The 14,515-nt window shown below is 44.3% G+C and overlaps 1 long non-coding RNA gene across 1 annotated transcript; it reads right to left on the bottom strand.

Moving 5' to 3' along the window:
* Positions 1-3,356: 3,356 nt before the first annotated feature.
* On the bottom strand, positions 3,357-4,175 carry LOC146640289 (uncharacterized). The gene is made up of 3 exons (XR_014906359.1): positions 3,964-4,175; positions 3,755-3,866; positions 3,357-3,439 (listed from the first exon to the last, which is right to left on the bottom strand). It is a non-coding gene; the product is annotated as an uncharacterized LOC146640289 (long non-coding RNA).
* Between the last annotated feature and the right edge of the window lie 10,340 nt (positions 4,176-14,515).

Here is a 14,515-nt window from a genome sequence, read left to right as displayed (position 1 = left end):
AATCTTCAGAGGCCCAGTGAGAAGCAAGATCCATTCCAGGCATAGCTGACAGCCCAGGCAGTGGTTGAGGTCAAAGGTCAAGCTGGTTGGGGCCCATCATGAGATCAGACTTTGGAGCCACAGCAAGGACCACGAAACTGCGTTGGAATGAGAGCTGTGCCAAAGGGGGCTATCCAGAGGCCAACAGAGGAGATTGTGGACAACAGACAGGCACCTGAAGGATGAGGGGAGCGTGCCAAGCTCCAGCGACAGCGCAGAGGGAGTCTAAGGATGGCATCATGATTCTGTGAAAAGCACAGGAACCAGAAGCTATGGTGGTGATGACAGCAGTTTCCTATGAACATCACCTAATGCTGTGCCACTATACTGTGCATACGATGACACTCTGAAGACTGCTGGGATCATAACAGCAGTAAGAGAACTGAACCCAGCACCCTTTCCACAGAGGGGTTTTTCTGCAGAGCGTGGACAGTGGAGGAGTCATAAGTATCCCCCTCGCAGGACGAAGGCCTGAAGTGAGGTGATGGGGGTTGGTAGAGGCCATAAAACTAGAGTGCTGAAGAGGTCTGCAGCTTTGGAGATAGCTGAGACCCATGTTGACAAACAACAAAACCAACTGGTATGTTTGAATGTTTATTCTACATACATTTGGACTCTGGTCCTATGGACAGTGATGGAAACAACTGGAAGAGACATTTATGACGCCCTGCAGAACTCAAACCACTCTGCAGAGACATGTGATTTGCACACCCGGAGGAAACACCACCAAGCTGGGATGTTTTTGAAAATGTTACTTTTTTATTTTAACTATTGAATTAGCAATTCATTTGTTTGCTCGTAGGATGCAGTTTGCCATTGGATGAGATCAATGAGGACTGGGATAACTGCTAATACATTTGTTAAACTGTACTTTTACAGTAATTTAGGGTGATTTGACATATGCTGAGTATAAAAATGTTTGCATTGAAACTGTCAGACATGAGGTATTCATAACTGGGAACTTTTCTAGCATAAAGGTCAAAAAGGGGGGGGATGTTAGGTTTTGTATTGTTGATTGTCATTTATGCTTAGAAATATCTACTTATATATGCTTAGAGTTTTATAATTAGTTGTAGATTGGTAGAGGTTTGATCCTTGATAGTCTGCAAACTTTGTGTGCATTAGAGAGCACTCTGGGAGCACAAGAGAGGTCGTACCTCGTCTTATTGTTCTACGGTAGGATTAACGTAGCTACGTCTGTTCTAGTCTAAGTGCTTTTTGTTTAGATGAACTGCTGGACTTCCTCACCGTGTTATCTAGGGTGAACCATCTAGGGTGAGGGGGAGACTACCCTCTTCCTGACCAAGGATGTACCTTTTGTGCTTTCATGTTATATGAGCCTTTGATCAGCAGCACCACACACACACACACACACACACACACACACACACACACACACAGGCAAGGTACTCTTTGTGTGTATGTAGACATCATATGTTAATGACCCTATGCATATTCATGTAACCACAATAAAAGGAGTGCTATGGGGAGCCTGGCTGAGAGTCTGACGGAGGTCAAGTGGTGGAACGACACTTGGCTCCAGGCAGGTCTCCCTCATGCATGACCCAGATAGCAAGGAAACATTGAAACAATGTTGAGTCAATATCAGGCGATGTCATTGATTCAACGTTGAAGTGTGACGCTGACCTAACGTCACTCTTGCACCCTTTTTTAACGTTGAAACAACGTCAGGTTTTGATGTTGAATCAATGTTGAAACCTGACGTTGATTCAACGTTATATTTTCTAATACTGTTGACATTGAAACAATGTCAGATTCTGATATTGAAACACTGTTGAGCTATGGTGTTGATTTTCCACCTCTTTCGCACAGTTGCTTTTTATTAAAACAACAGTTAAATCATGACTGGAAATCTACCTTTCTTTATAGGTATTTTAACCAATACTAAACTACTGCATGTTTCCATCAATACTTCAACCACCTAAACACATAATTGTACTTATTCCTTAAATTGGACACCCTTTATAAAAAAACCCCCAAATGTCTCACAATGTATCATGTCAATATTATTATCCTAAAATAAGAAAGCATTGCATGTGATGTAACAGAGAAAAAAAAAAAAGAAAGGTCAATAGTCATGTTTCGTTTGCTAAATACTTTATTAAAAGACAGTTTCCTATTTACATTTATATGTTTCACAGAAGTTTGTAATTTTTTACTCCGGGATGGGGATGCATGATGTGGTCCTGCACCACCCAAACGATCTGGGGCGTATCGGAGCCATTTCTGCACTGCTTGCGCAAAGACAAACTCGGACATAGAGTTTGCCCCTAACTGCTGCGTCAGGCCATCTAGGACAAAAATACACACACACACACAAACAAAAAAAGTGAATTAGAGCACATGAATAAGCTCTTGTTAACCGTCTTCAGCGGGGAGAAAGTATGTAAACTCCTAGGCTGATAAACATGAAAGTCACCAGGCGTAAATCTGCAAACTGCCGCATTTGATTCCCAAAGAGCTATGAGCGGAAAAAGTGATAAGTCTTAGCATGGTGTGCCGTGTATCCTTTAAAACAAAATAAACATGGGGTCCTTGGGCTGTACAAACTACAACCCGAGGACTAAACAAGCCAAAGACCAAAGACTCCATCTCCAGATTAACCGGACATGAAAGTCTTGTTATTAAGAAAGAAAAAGTAATATAGCAAAAAAACGGTAAAACTTACCAAATATGCATTTGCAGAGCGCTGTATCTTTAAATGCCCTTTTTTGCTTTGTCTGGTCCTTGGTTTTTTTCCCTGCCCAAGTACCGAGGCCGGCTCGTTTGTAATAGCATAAGCCATTACACGGCGGACTCGCACCTCCAGTGTGGTCCCTCCAATCAAGGCAAAGCGTCTCACCTATAGACACATTTTAAGAGATGGAATTAGCGTGTCTCATGTCTTAAATGTGTACACAAGTGCTTGTGTGTTTAATCAACAGGCCGTTGTTATGTATTTAAATCACATCTGACAGCTATTACACTTTATAGTTACAAAGTGTACATAACCTTTATATACTTACCATTGCCTTATTTGCCTCTTGTGATTGAAGAGCTGGCTCTGCATTGTTTAGCTCCTCAATGTTGTGCAAGGGCAAATCCAGAGGCAGTACCCCAGCATCTACCGATTCATTGCAGCCGGTATTGCGGATGGCTCTGACCTCCTCACGGAGTTCGTTAACAGCTCTCGTCAGGTCTGACAGAAAAAGATAATTTTTTTTAAGTATTTAAGAATACAGACAACTTGTCAAAAGTTTCCTTGTGTCACACACAGATATGTACAAAGACACTAGACAGTATTTTATTACCTGGTATTTTCACTCGAGGGGCCTGGGGAAACCATTTTTTTGTGGGCTGCTCATCCTCTGAGTCACTATATGTGTACAGGGGATTTGGTCTAAAGAAAAAAAGTTGAAAACGGTCATAAGTAATTACAAATGTGCTTTTGGAATATTTTTTCCTGAAGTTACAGTTTGATTTATAACAACACACACAGGAAATGGAGATGTGCAAGAAGGTACAGTATACAAGGAATTTTTGAAGTGCACAAGTGTACACGGTTTTGCATTTATAAAAAGTTTACAAGCTTCCACTTTTTGGACTATATTATGTGGTGATATTGCAGTATGCAAGCACCACAGATATGTATAAAAGACAAGATCATAAATTCTTAGCAATCAAAGATATGTTTGTGAAATAAAAAAAGTTTTACTTGTGCTTTCTTTTATGACTGGTCTGAGTTTCAGCTTCGGACTGAAGGTCAGACGTATCACAGTGTTCACTTAGATATTTCTGAAGACTGCGTTCTGCTTCGTGAAATGTGTCTGGAAGTACAAACACAATGTATGGCCAGACATAAATTAGGACACGAAAAACTTGTTATTGTTACATTTATACAACACCAATCCAGATGATACCCACCATGGCTTATTAGAAGTCGGACTGGTGCATAGGTGAGCCATGTTGCACCAGGATGAACTCTCCTCTTTACTGCGTCGTGGATCCTGAATGTGTCTCACGGAGGATATGGAGGCCATGACAATTTCTCCCCATTTATCCATGATCTAGGGACTATTTCTGTACCACCAGTGCTAAACTGCACAATGCACCAGTCTTTCATTTTTATCTTTTTTTTAATTTGGAGTCCTTTTTTGTCCTGTCTAGGATAAACAGGAAACAGATAATTACAATATATTTCATAGTCACTACAAAACTTGATCTATTGATTGAACTAAATAATAAATAATAGCTTAAAATGTATATAGGCAACAATTACAAGCAAACCCGTATATGTAAGCATTTAAACACTGAAGATAATAAAATTAACAGTATTTTGTCTAAGTCTGCCATTGTAGGAATTCATGGCACCGAGACAAAAACATGGCGCACAGTGTGGCGTCAAAATAGGCGCACACCTTTGACGCTGCGTTTTCTCAGTCTTCCTCGTCCACACGTAAATGCTAAACGCAGTTTACGTGTGGACAAAAGGTGCAAACGCAAGTTAGGTGAGCGTGCAGCGTAAAGTTTGAATTGAGTGCGAATCGAAGCGGGTGCTCTCCAATCATTAAAAGTAACAAAGTCATTGAACACATTTATACATTTACCTTTACGTTTATCAATCATATATCACAGATTTACAATTTTTTGTAGTACTATGCTAAAAAGCAACTACAGAGCGAAAGTCTGGGTCAAGCGCCGAGGCGACGGCAAGAACAAAGGAACCCTCGAAGCGTTAAAGCTAGCTTTGTAAGGAAATATAACAGAAAAGTATGAAACCAAAATGTTTTCTTTGTTGATAGACTTTGTTTGCAGTGCAATTTATTTGTTGCCGGATTGTAAGAAGTGTCATGGTCCGGGTGTGTGCCAGTGTGTCTCCCTCCGAGCCGGCGTCTCCACCCCGAGGAGGGGCCTCAGTGTTTTTGCTCATCGCTTACACCTGTGGGTAATTTAGCCGGGGACTCATAAGGCCAGCGTACTCAATCTCTCTTCGCCAGATTCTCTGCTAACATCAGTCAGTGCAGGCCACCACCATCATTCCCTATGTATTTTGTGAATCACCTTGCCTCACTGTATGTTTGTCTTTTGTGCGCCTCTCTCTTAGCTACACCCAACTGTCAACCCCTGTCGAAGAGCTCCTACTTGGATGCTGGACCATCTGGCAGTCCCACAGGCTATTACCCAAATTACCTACCTGCCTCTCTGCCTCCACGCCAGGAGTTTTTTGGATTTCACACCCGGACTACTCACCCCTCTACGTCATCTCCGACCTCCTTTGGCAAGTACGCAGTACGAAGGAGGATTCTGAATCAGCAACATATTCATATGTCTCCTTATCCGTATCTGAACATCTGCACTCTGTTACAGTGACCCCGACCTTTTCCTGGATCAAATGTGACTTGCTTTCCAGTCCAATCCCTGGAATAGCTGTCCTCTCTGACCCGGACCAGATCATTACTTAGTTTCAGTGGTGGAACGTCGTACTTGTCTACTCTCACCTTTTGTTTATGAATATTTGTGGAAACATTAAACTTTATTCTTAAAATCTACTTACGAGCTGTTCGGCGTCCTGCGTTTGAGTCCTGTCACTCGTCCAAAAACGGTCTCGGCCGTAACAAGAAGAAAGTAGACACAATTTCGGGCTCCCACATTTTATCCGAAACTTTACATTAACAAGTTTGTTTTGTTTTTTTTACTGTTATTCAAATGCAACCGTGGAAATAACGAATAGAACAAAAGTCATTCATTCTTACCTTATACTAATCGTGGTGCAGGCCAGTGCAGTGCATGAACTGATGCCTTCTCCGGTCAATTCCGCTGAGAGTAAATCTAATGTCCCGCTTGATAGGGGTGCTGCGGAATAGTCCAAGTGGTAGCAGCTTTAATTTCCCGCTCAACCATAAATCGATGGTTTTTCAACGTGATTGTTGTCACCTTGTCAACTATAAATAGATCAACAATCAACAATGACAGAACAACAGTGAATCAATGTTATTTCAATGTCAGTGTCAGGTTTCATCAGTATTTCAATGTTGTTTCAACATTGGTTTTGTGTTGACATTTCAATCCTGACGATTCTGATGGTTCAGATGGAAAATCAACATCTGTTCAATGTCTCCTTGCTATCTGGGGAGTAACAAGAAGAACTTTGCCTACTTCGTGTCTTGCTTGCTGTGTAATTATATTGCCTTCAACGTTCCAGCGAATAGGTTCAAGCTACAAACCTATCAACTGGACCAGCTCTTTATCCTCTCGAGGATACTTGAGGGTGCATGGGAGTTTGCCCAACCAGTCTACATGTGTTTTGTGGACTTGGAGAAGGCATTCGACCGTGTCCCTCGGGGTGTCCTGTGGGAGGTGTTGCGGGAGTATGGGGTGTCTGGCCTATTGCTATGGGCCATTCGATCCCTATACAACCGTTGCAAGAGCTTGGTTCGCATTGCCGGCAATAAGTCGGACTCGTTCCCGGTGGGTGATGGGCTCCGCCAGGGCTGCCCTTTGTCTCCGGTTCTGTTCATAATTTTTATGGACAGGATTTCTAGGCGCAGCCAAGTGGCGGAGGGCTTTCGCTTTGGTGGCCTCAGAATCTCATCTCTGATTTTTGCGGATGATGTGGTTCTGTTGGCTTCATCCGGTGAGGGCCTCCAGCTCACACTGGAGCGGTTCGCAGCTGAGTGTTCGCAGCTTTGACAAAAGTCCAGCTGGGATAACCACATTTACTCAGGCACATTTACAAAGGTTACTAATATGTGTCAGGAGTATTGGAGCAGTTGAGATAGCAGAACACAGAAGAGCTCCCTCGTCAGGCCAGGACTCTGCAGTCTATTTACACCTACAGGCCAGTGGACACTCTTTCATTGATGAGGATGTAACATCTTGGACAGGGAGGAATGCTGGTTTGAGCGCGGAGTCAAGGAGGCCATTTATGTGAAAAGGGAAAGACCATCTCTGAATCGAGGAGGGGGCCTAAGGGTACATCTTTTGCCATCTTACAATGCTGTGATTGCAGCCATTCCCCAACTCTATGTGAATGGTACTCATGGCCATTGATCAGTGGGCTTTGATCAGTGGGTTTTGGTCAGTGGTTGTTGATCAATGGTCATGAGAATTTGCATAATTAAGATTAAGGAACTGACCTCCTAGCCCATTGTTCCTTCAGTGGGCTGGTTTCAGTCATTATGCAAATGTGCTGTTTATAAGATTGGGGAAACCTGCAGTCAGCTGAGACTGAGGAAGTCACTTGGATGAGTGACGAAACGTTTCTCCCACAAAACGCTACGTCCAGATGAACAAAATCAACTTTTGGAGATTTACTTTCCTGGATGATTGAGAATGCATCAAGACATAAAAGTAGGAATAATAGATGAGTGCCTGGTGTAGCCCCATAGTTCTTATGCAGAAGAAAGACAGGGCTATACAATTCTGTGTTGACTATTGGAAGGTGAATGAAATGTCACAGTTTTATTCTTATCCCATGCCTGGTCAACAAGCTCCTCCACCAGCTAGGTACTGCTCATTTTTTCATGATGCTGGATATAACCAAAGGTTACTAATAGATTCCCTTGTTACAGAGTCCAATGAAAAAATTGCCTTCTCCACTCTGTACAGTTTATACCAATGCATCATACTTGTGTTCAGCTTGTTCAAACTGGGTGCTGCATCTGTATACTGCATATACGGGTACCTACCTGGTTGATGTTATCATCCACAACAACACCTGGGCGGAGTATTTGCAGACAGTGGCCACGGTTCTTGAGTCCTTAGGTAGGTGGGGCTTATGGCCAAAACGAAGAAGTGTGTAGGCGAACAGAAGGATGTGCAGTATCTGGTACCACTTGGGAGGCAGGCTATTCTACCCGCATAAGTAGAAAACAATGGCTATCACAGCCTGCCCATGTCCCAAGACCAAAAAAGAGGTGAGATGGTCCTTGGGGCAAGCCGGTTATGACCACAGTGTGACAAAATGATGGACCCAACCACATAGTTCACACTTTTGACACTTTTATACGGTTGCTGTTCTGCTGGTCCAGGGCAACCTGCGTGAAAAGCGGCGGTGGCGCAGCAGTCGAGGATATGAGCTGAGGCTCACAGCTGGTTGACAGTGTGCTGACCTCTGGCGAAAATGAGGCCAGTCCAGATGACGTGCTTGCGTGGGGATCTTTCCCCCATGGGATCTTGGGACACCAGTGGGCGCAGTGGCGGTGACGGCCAGGAATTGATCCGAGCTGCCAGACTCTCTAACAGGTGCATCCGGCGCTCGGACTGATCCTGCAGTCATTCCACCTGGCAGGCAAAACACTGCAGCCTGCTCGCTCCGCATAGCTGCAAGCTCAGCCACCATTTGGGCCAGCACCTCCAATGGCTGGTCGTGGTTCCGCCATGCCACAATCCTGATCCTGGGTTTCGACACCAGTATGACAAAATGGACCCGACCACATAGTTCGCAATTTCAACACTTTTATTCAGTTGCTGTTTCCTCTACTCCTCGGCCGCAGCTTTTCAGCTGCCAGCCACACACACAACAACACACCTTAGGTCCCGGCACGTCTTATCCAGGGGAGGTGGGATGAGCTGATGAAGTTCTGGTGTGTGTCAGCCTTCCCTGCAGCCATGCCACAAACCATGCCCTGCCACATACAGGTTTGACCAAACTTTGCGGAGTTGACCAGCCCCTTGGCTGATCTCATCAAAAGGGTGCCCCAGATGTGGTCCAATAGATGCAACAGTGTCAGGTGCTGTTTGCGCAGGTAAAGGAGGCTCTCTGTAGGGAATCCCTGTTACCCCCTCTTAATTTTTTACCTCTTTTTTGTCCTGGAGACTGATGCTTTGAACAGAAGGCTGGGGGCTGTTTGGTCCCAGCAGGTAAGGAGGATTGACCGCCTAGTTGTGTACATCACCCGGAAACTACTGAAGTGAGAAGCCCAGTACAGCACCAAAAGGAAGCAGTACTTGACGGTCCAGTAGGTGGTCAACTCCCTCCTGGGCTGCCCTTTCAGTTCAAGGTTATTTATTTGCCATTTGTGTATAATCCAGCAGTCAAGGCACATTGGAATTCTTGTGCAGAGCTCTCTCAGCCATAGTGAGCATGTTAAAGAAAGACAAACTAAATAAGACAATACAAAATACAAAACTAATATAAATGATAAGTTATACCCCTTTTACAAGGTGGCAGCATATACACAGACGTCTGATTATATTGCAGATATTGCATATATTGCACAGTTAGGCTATGCACATTTCTGAGGTAGTGTGATAGTGTGGGGTTATTATTGCACATTGTTCAGTGAGGTTTTTCGTTTTGCCATCGGTCTGACTGTGGTGGGAAAGAAGCTATTGAAAAGTCTTGTTCTGTGAGTGATGATACTCTGCTGTGTCTTAGGTTGTATGTGCAGTTCTTGTGTCTGAGCAGAGAGTAAGCTGGATGGAGTGAGTCCCTGATAATTCCCTCTGCTCCATCTCACACTCTGTTTGGATAACACGCTGCTGCAGTGGCTCCACCGCAACGCCAACGCCAACTGCAACATGATGGTACCTTGCTTTGGAGCCTTTTAAGTTCAGAGTGGTCCAAATGCTGGGGGCGCAGGTGGTGGTGGCTGATTTCCTATACCCTTCGTGGAGATGGGTGGAGTGGGGGAGCTGTGGCTGAGATGCAGGGTAGGGACGGAGCAGCGGGTTCAAGCTGTAGTGTCAGGGGAGGCTGGTTGTCACAGCCAGCGAACATCATCTAATAGTAGTTGCCAGGGAAGAAGAGGGAAGTGGAGCGGCTCAGCTGACAGAGTGGACCTGTTAGAAAGCACCCAACTCTGTCTTTTGCACTTTTCCCTGGAAAGTGCAAAAGACAAAAGTAAACTGTTACCGTAAAGCAGCCATATCTGAATTGTCTTTTTACAATGACATTATATGTAGGCTTTAAATATATATATCTATCTATCTATATATATATAATTTTGAGTCAACTATTGTTGTGATTCGGTGCAGGATGAAAATGGCGACTGCAGTGCTGACTGTACTAATTTCTTCAAAATTCCCTCTATTTTAGTTTGCCATTGATCACTTTCTCATGCTTGTGTGGCTAAAATGAATAAATAATATATAATCTTAAGTAATCACAATGGTTCTTTGATATCAACAAATATCAACAAACTGGGCATGGATTAAAGTATGAATTTTAGTAGCAGACTGCTTGTATTTCAGTGTCATCATCTCTTACATCATGATGCCAGCTGATGATGTTGCTTTAGTGATATAGATAACATGAAGTGGTATATGGTAAGTGGAATAGCATTTTTGCACTCTGGCTAAATACCCATTGCACTCTTTTCATTACAACCTACAGTCTCCCCTATATTCATACTATATTACAGTCTCAGAAAACACCATATCACCATATTAGCACATCATTGGAGGCAAATGGGGCAAATAGAGACACGAGAACCTGAAATTCTTTTCTTTTAATACAGTTTGTGTAAAGGCATTTTAAAAATAGGTAGCCCTATTATTATTCTTTTCAATGCAAGATTACCATATCCTAATGTAAGACTGTAAGGTTTAGCTTCTTTAAGTTTTGTGAAACCTCTCGTGTTTGAGAGGGGTTTGAGTTACTGGACTTAAACATGTCCAGTCACTTTCTTTCTGAGCTGCTTAATTAAAGCTGTTCTGTACTATTTCACCATGTTTTTTAGGAGTCTTTTTCTAAACAGTTCTAGAGTTTGCAATTTGTGTCAAAAACAGGGACTCCATGTGATTGTGGCATTTAACCCTTGGAAGCCTTTATTCTTTTCGGCTCCACAGTCGAACAGAAGACAACATTTTCGCATGTTTGCATTTAGTGAATGTGTAATTATAGCATATTGTGTCTGGCAGCCATGGCAGTAGTCGCCTGTCCACTCGCATTAACTTGACTTAATTGTGTGAATATCTGAAGAAAGACATGGCCTGATTTTGGACTGGGGATGTTGCATGCTTGTGTGTGTGTGTGTCACTACTGTTAGATTTATAAAGACACTGCAAAATATATAATTATATATAGTGTGTTCAGTGCTGCAAATATGTTTCAGTATGGAAACAGGCTCTAATCATTCATCATTTATTATATTTTTGTGTGTCTGCATTCATTTATTATTCTCTGATTTTAAATTTAAATGCGTTACATATACATACTGTATAAACAATGGTAATTTAAGATCCAACCCATAAAAGAAGAGCCAGAAAATTCAGATTTTTTGGAACTGAGATGTTTTAACCCTTAAAACAAAATCCACATTTTTTTTTTGCTATATCATGCTGTGTATGATGTATTTTTATTCTATATTTATTCTATATTTTTTGTATCACATTTGATACATTGGGCGTTTTTGGCGACTTCTTGTTAACAACAATGTTAATTTTAGACAAAAAAGAGTTTTATCCATAACATTTTGAAATTATGGCAAGTATTGACCATGTTGAGGAGGTCTCAGAAACTCTATGTCTGTGAAGGTTCTCAGTCATCCAGGTCATCGTAGTCAAAGGAGCTTGCAAAGAAAAGCGTCTGGACTTCTTTAAGTTGCTTGAAGACGTTTCACCTCTCATCCGAGAAGCTTCTTCAGTTCTAAGGTCAAATAGTGGAGAGTCCCAGATATAAACCTAGTGGGAGTAACCCCCCACAGAGGGACAAAAGGACCCCCTGATGATCCTCTAATCGCCTGAGCCAAGGTGGGAAACTGGGTGTGGGTCCCAATCAGCCAGAGTTTCGGGTGTGTTCATTGTGAAACCTGGCCCCACCTTATCATGCGAATTCCTGAGGTCAGATGGCCCAGGATGTGAGTGGGCGTTAAGGCGTCTGGGAAGGGATCTCAAAACTGGATTATAGATGGCAGAGAGTTGGTGTCGTAAACCCCGCCTCTGTTCAAAGATGGTCGCTCACAGTGGACATAGATGGCTTCTTTCACTCCTCTTTCAAACCATCTGTCCTCTCTGTCCAAAATGTGAACATTGGCATCCTCGAAAGAGTGACCTTTATCCTTAAGATGCAGATGGACTGCTGAGTCTTGTCCTGTGGAGGTGGCTCTTCTGTGTTGTGCCATGCGCTTGTGAAGTGGCTGTTTGGTCTCTCCAATGTAGAGGTCTGGGCATTCCTCGCTGCACTGTACAGCATACACCACATTGTTAAGTCTGTGTTTTGGCAGAACGGGTCGAGCTGGCTCTGACGGCGGCGTGGCAACCGCAGGACCAGCCGAGGCAGGACCAGACGAAGGCGGAGCCGGACCAGGCGTGGATGATGAAGGCATGGAACCTGACGGCAGCGGGACGGCTGCAGGCGGTGAGGTGAATGCTGCAGGCGATGATGTAGAAGTCGCGGGGGATGAGTCAGCAGGTGACGGCTGAACAGACTTCCCCGGACCGTCAGCAGATGTGAGGATGTGCTGGCTGGGTCCTCCAGGACCCTCAGCTAACGAGGCGTGGTGCTGGGCGGGCTCCTCGGACCCTCCAGCAGACGTGGCATGAGGCTGGACGGGCTCCTCGGACCCTCCAGCAGACGTGGCATGAGGCTGGACGGGCTCCTCGGGCCCTCCAGCAGACGTGGCTTGAGGCTGGCTGGGTTCTCCCGAACCCCCAGCAGACGAAACCCGAGGCTGGCTGGGTTCTCCCGAACCCCCAGCAGACGACACTTGAGGCTGGACGCGCGACTTGGGCCCTCCAGCTGAGATAGACGGCTGAATGGGTCCCTCTGGTCCTCCAGCAGAGGACAGGGGCAGAGGGGCGGTCTCACTAGAGCTCTCAGCAGGGGATGACGGCTGAGACTGCTCAGTAAAGTCCTCTAGTGAAGCTACTGGTGCTGGCATCTTGACCTCTAGGGGTCCAGAGTTGGCTGGTGACTGACACCCAGCCTCTGGGGAGGCCCTAGAGGGAGCAGCTGTCTCTGAGATGGCCAGCTTAAGTGAACCAGCTAAAGTTTGTATGAAGTGTGTTCCCTGCTTGTAATGAGGTTGTGAGGGTGATGATAATCAGAAATAAGCTGTTGCAGCCTGACTTCCAGAATGTAGAGAAACGCTTCTCCCTCATGCTCGAGCCACAGGTTGATTAGTTTTGGCACTGAGTCCGTTATGAGCTTTCGAAGCTCTGTGGGTGGGGTGAATGCCGCTGGATCCGTATCTGGCTGGTCCGTACTGTCACGGCGAGTGAAAAGAGCCGTGTAGAAAAGGAAAAGGAGGATCCAAACGCAGGCAGTTGTGAAGGTGTAAAGGTGATTTATTGAACACAAAAGAGAGGCAAACGGCAAAACGGAGAACTAAACTATACTGGGACAACTAAACTACTGAGCACGAACCTGAACATAAAGGAAGGAAGATGATGGTACATGATGATGACGGCAGGGAACACACGGATGAAACATGGTGGATACGCAGACGGACCAGCAACTACAATGACAGAGGACACGACTTAAATACACCCAGAGAAACACAGGGGAATTGCACACAGGTGGTGGACACAGCTAGGAATAATCAACAAGACGAGACAGAGGTAAAACTGAACACACTCACATGAGACGCAGACCTTCACAATAAAACAGGAACAAGAAACCATCACACTAAGACGCAGACTCGACAGAGAGACAAACAGAAAATGACACATGAAACTAAACCCACACAAAACATGAGAGCACAAATCTTAAACCCAAATAAACAGAAACATGGAACTCTAACAATAATAATCATCGCACCCAAAACCACAACAATCATTCAAGAAATAAACTAACAATCAAAACTCAAAATACTGGTTCGAAACTGACCCAGAACCGTGACAAATTCAGCCAATTAATTTTTCATCTGCAGGGAATGTCTGGAGATGTTTTTTCATCATTCATGAGGACCTGATGTGCAGTACAAACTCCACAGCACTGGTAATGAAGTCACAGCAGATACTTTAAGTATAGTTACTTTCAGCTTACTTAGCAGAGTTAAAATGAAGCTTTTGGGTAAGTTTAATAAGGAAGATCTGTAGGCACACATCTGTCTGCTTCCCAGATGTTGGTGGCTTCACATCCCCTCCACTTTGCCACACGGCCAATCAGCCTACTCTCCATATACTTTAATCTCACTGCTCATTTGTCATTTTCTCTTGCAGAGGTTTGCAAAGAAAAAATTGGATTGTCAGGGCTCTGTGTGTGGGCAGGTGGAGATGTGGATCCAAGTGCAGGACTCTCAGACGGAAATATAACTGAAAACCACAGCTTTATTGCTGGCACCAACAAAACAGAAACCAAAACATGAAAACACTAACTGGAACACACAGGCAGGGTCTGAGGGTACGACGCGACACTGAGCACAGGAAAACACATGGCTAATATACACAGGGTGGTAATCAGCGAATGGGCAACAGGAGGGAGACACAGCTGGGAGAGATCAGGGTTAACGAGATGGGGGGGAACCAAGCTGCACACACTAACATAAGACAAAGACTTTCACAATAAAACAGGAAACATGAATTACTAAAC

Source organism: Diplotaxodon limnothrissa, linkage group LG1 (assembly GCF_057381915.1).
Source record: "Diplotaxodon limnothrissa isolate DT_005_m linkage group LG1, D_limnothrissa_male_GT1.1, whole genome shotgun sequence".
Lineage (NCBI taxonomy): Eukaryota > Metazoa > Chordata > Actinopteri > Cichliformes > Cichlidae > Diplotaxodon > Diplotaxodon limnothrissa.
This window is presented reverse-complemented; position numbering and strand designations above follow the sequence as displayed.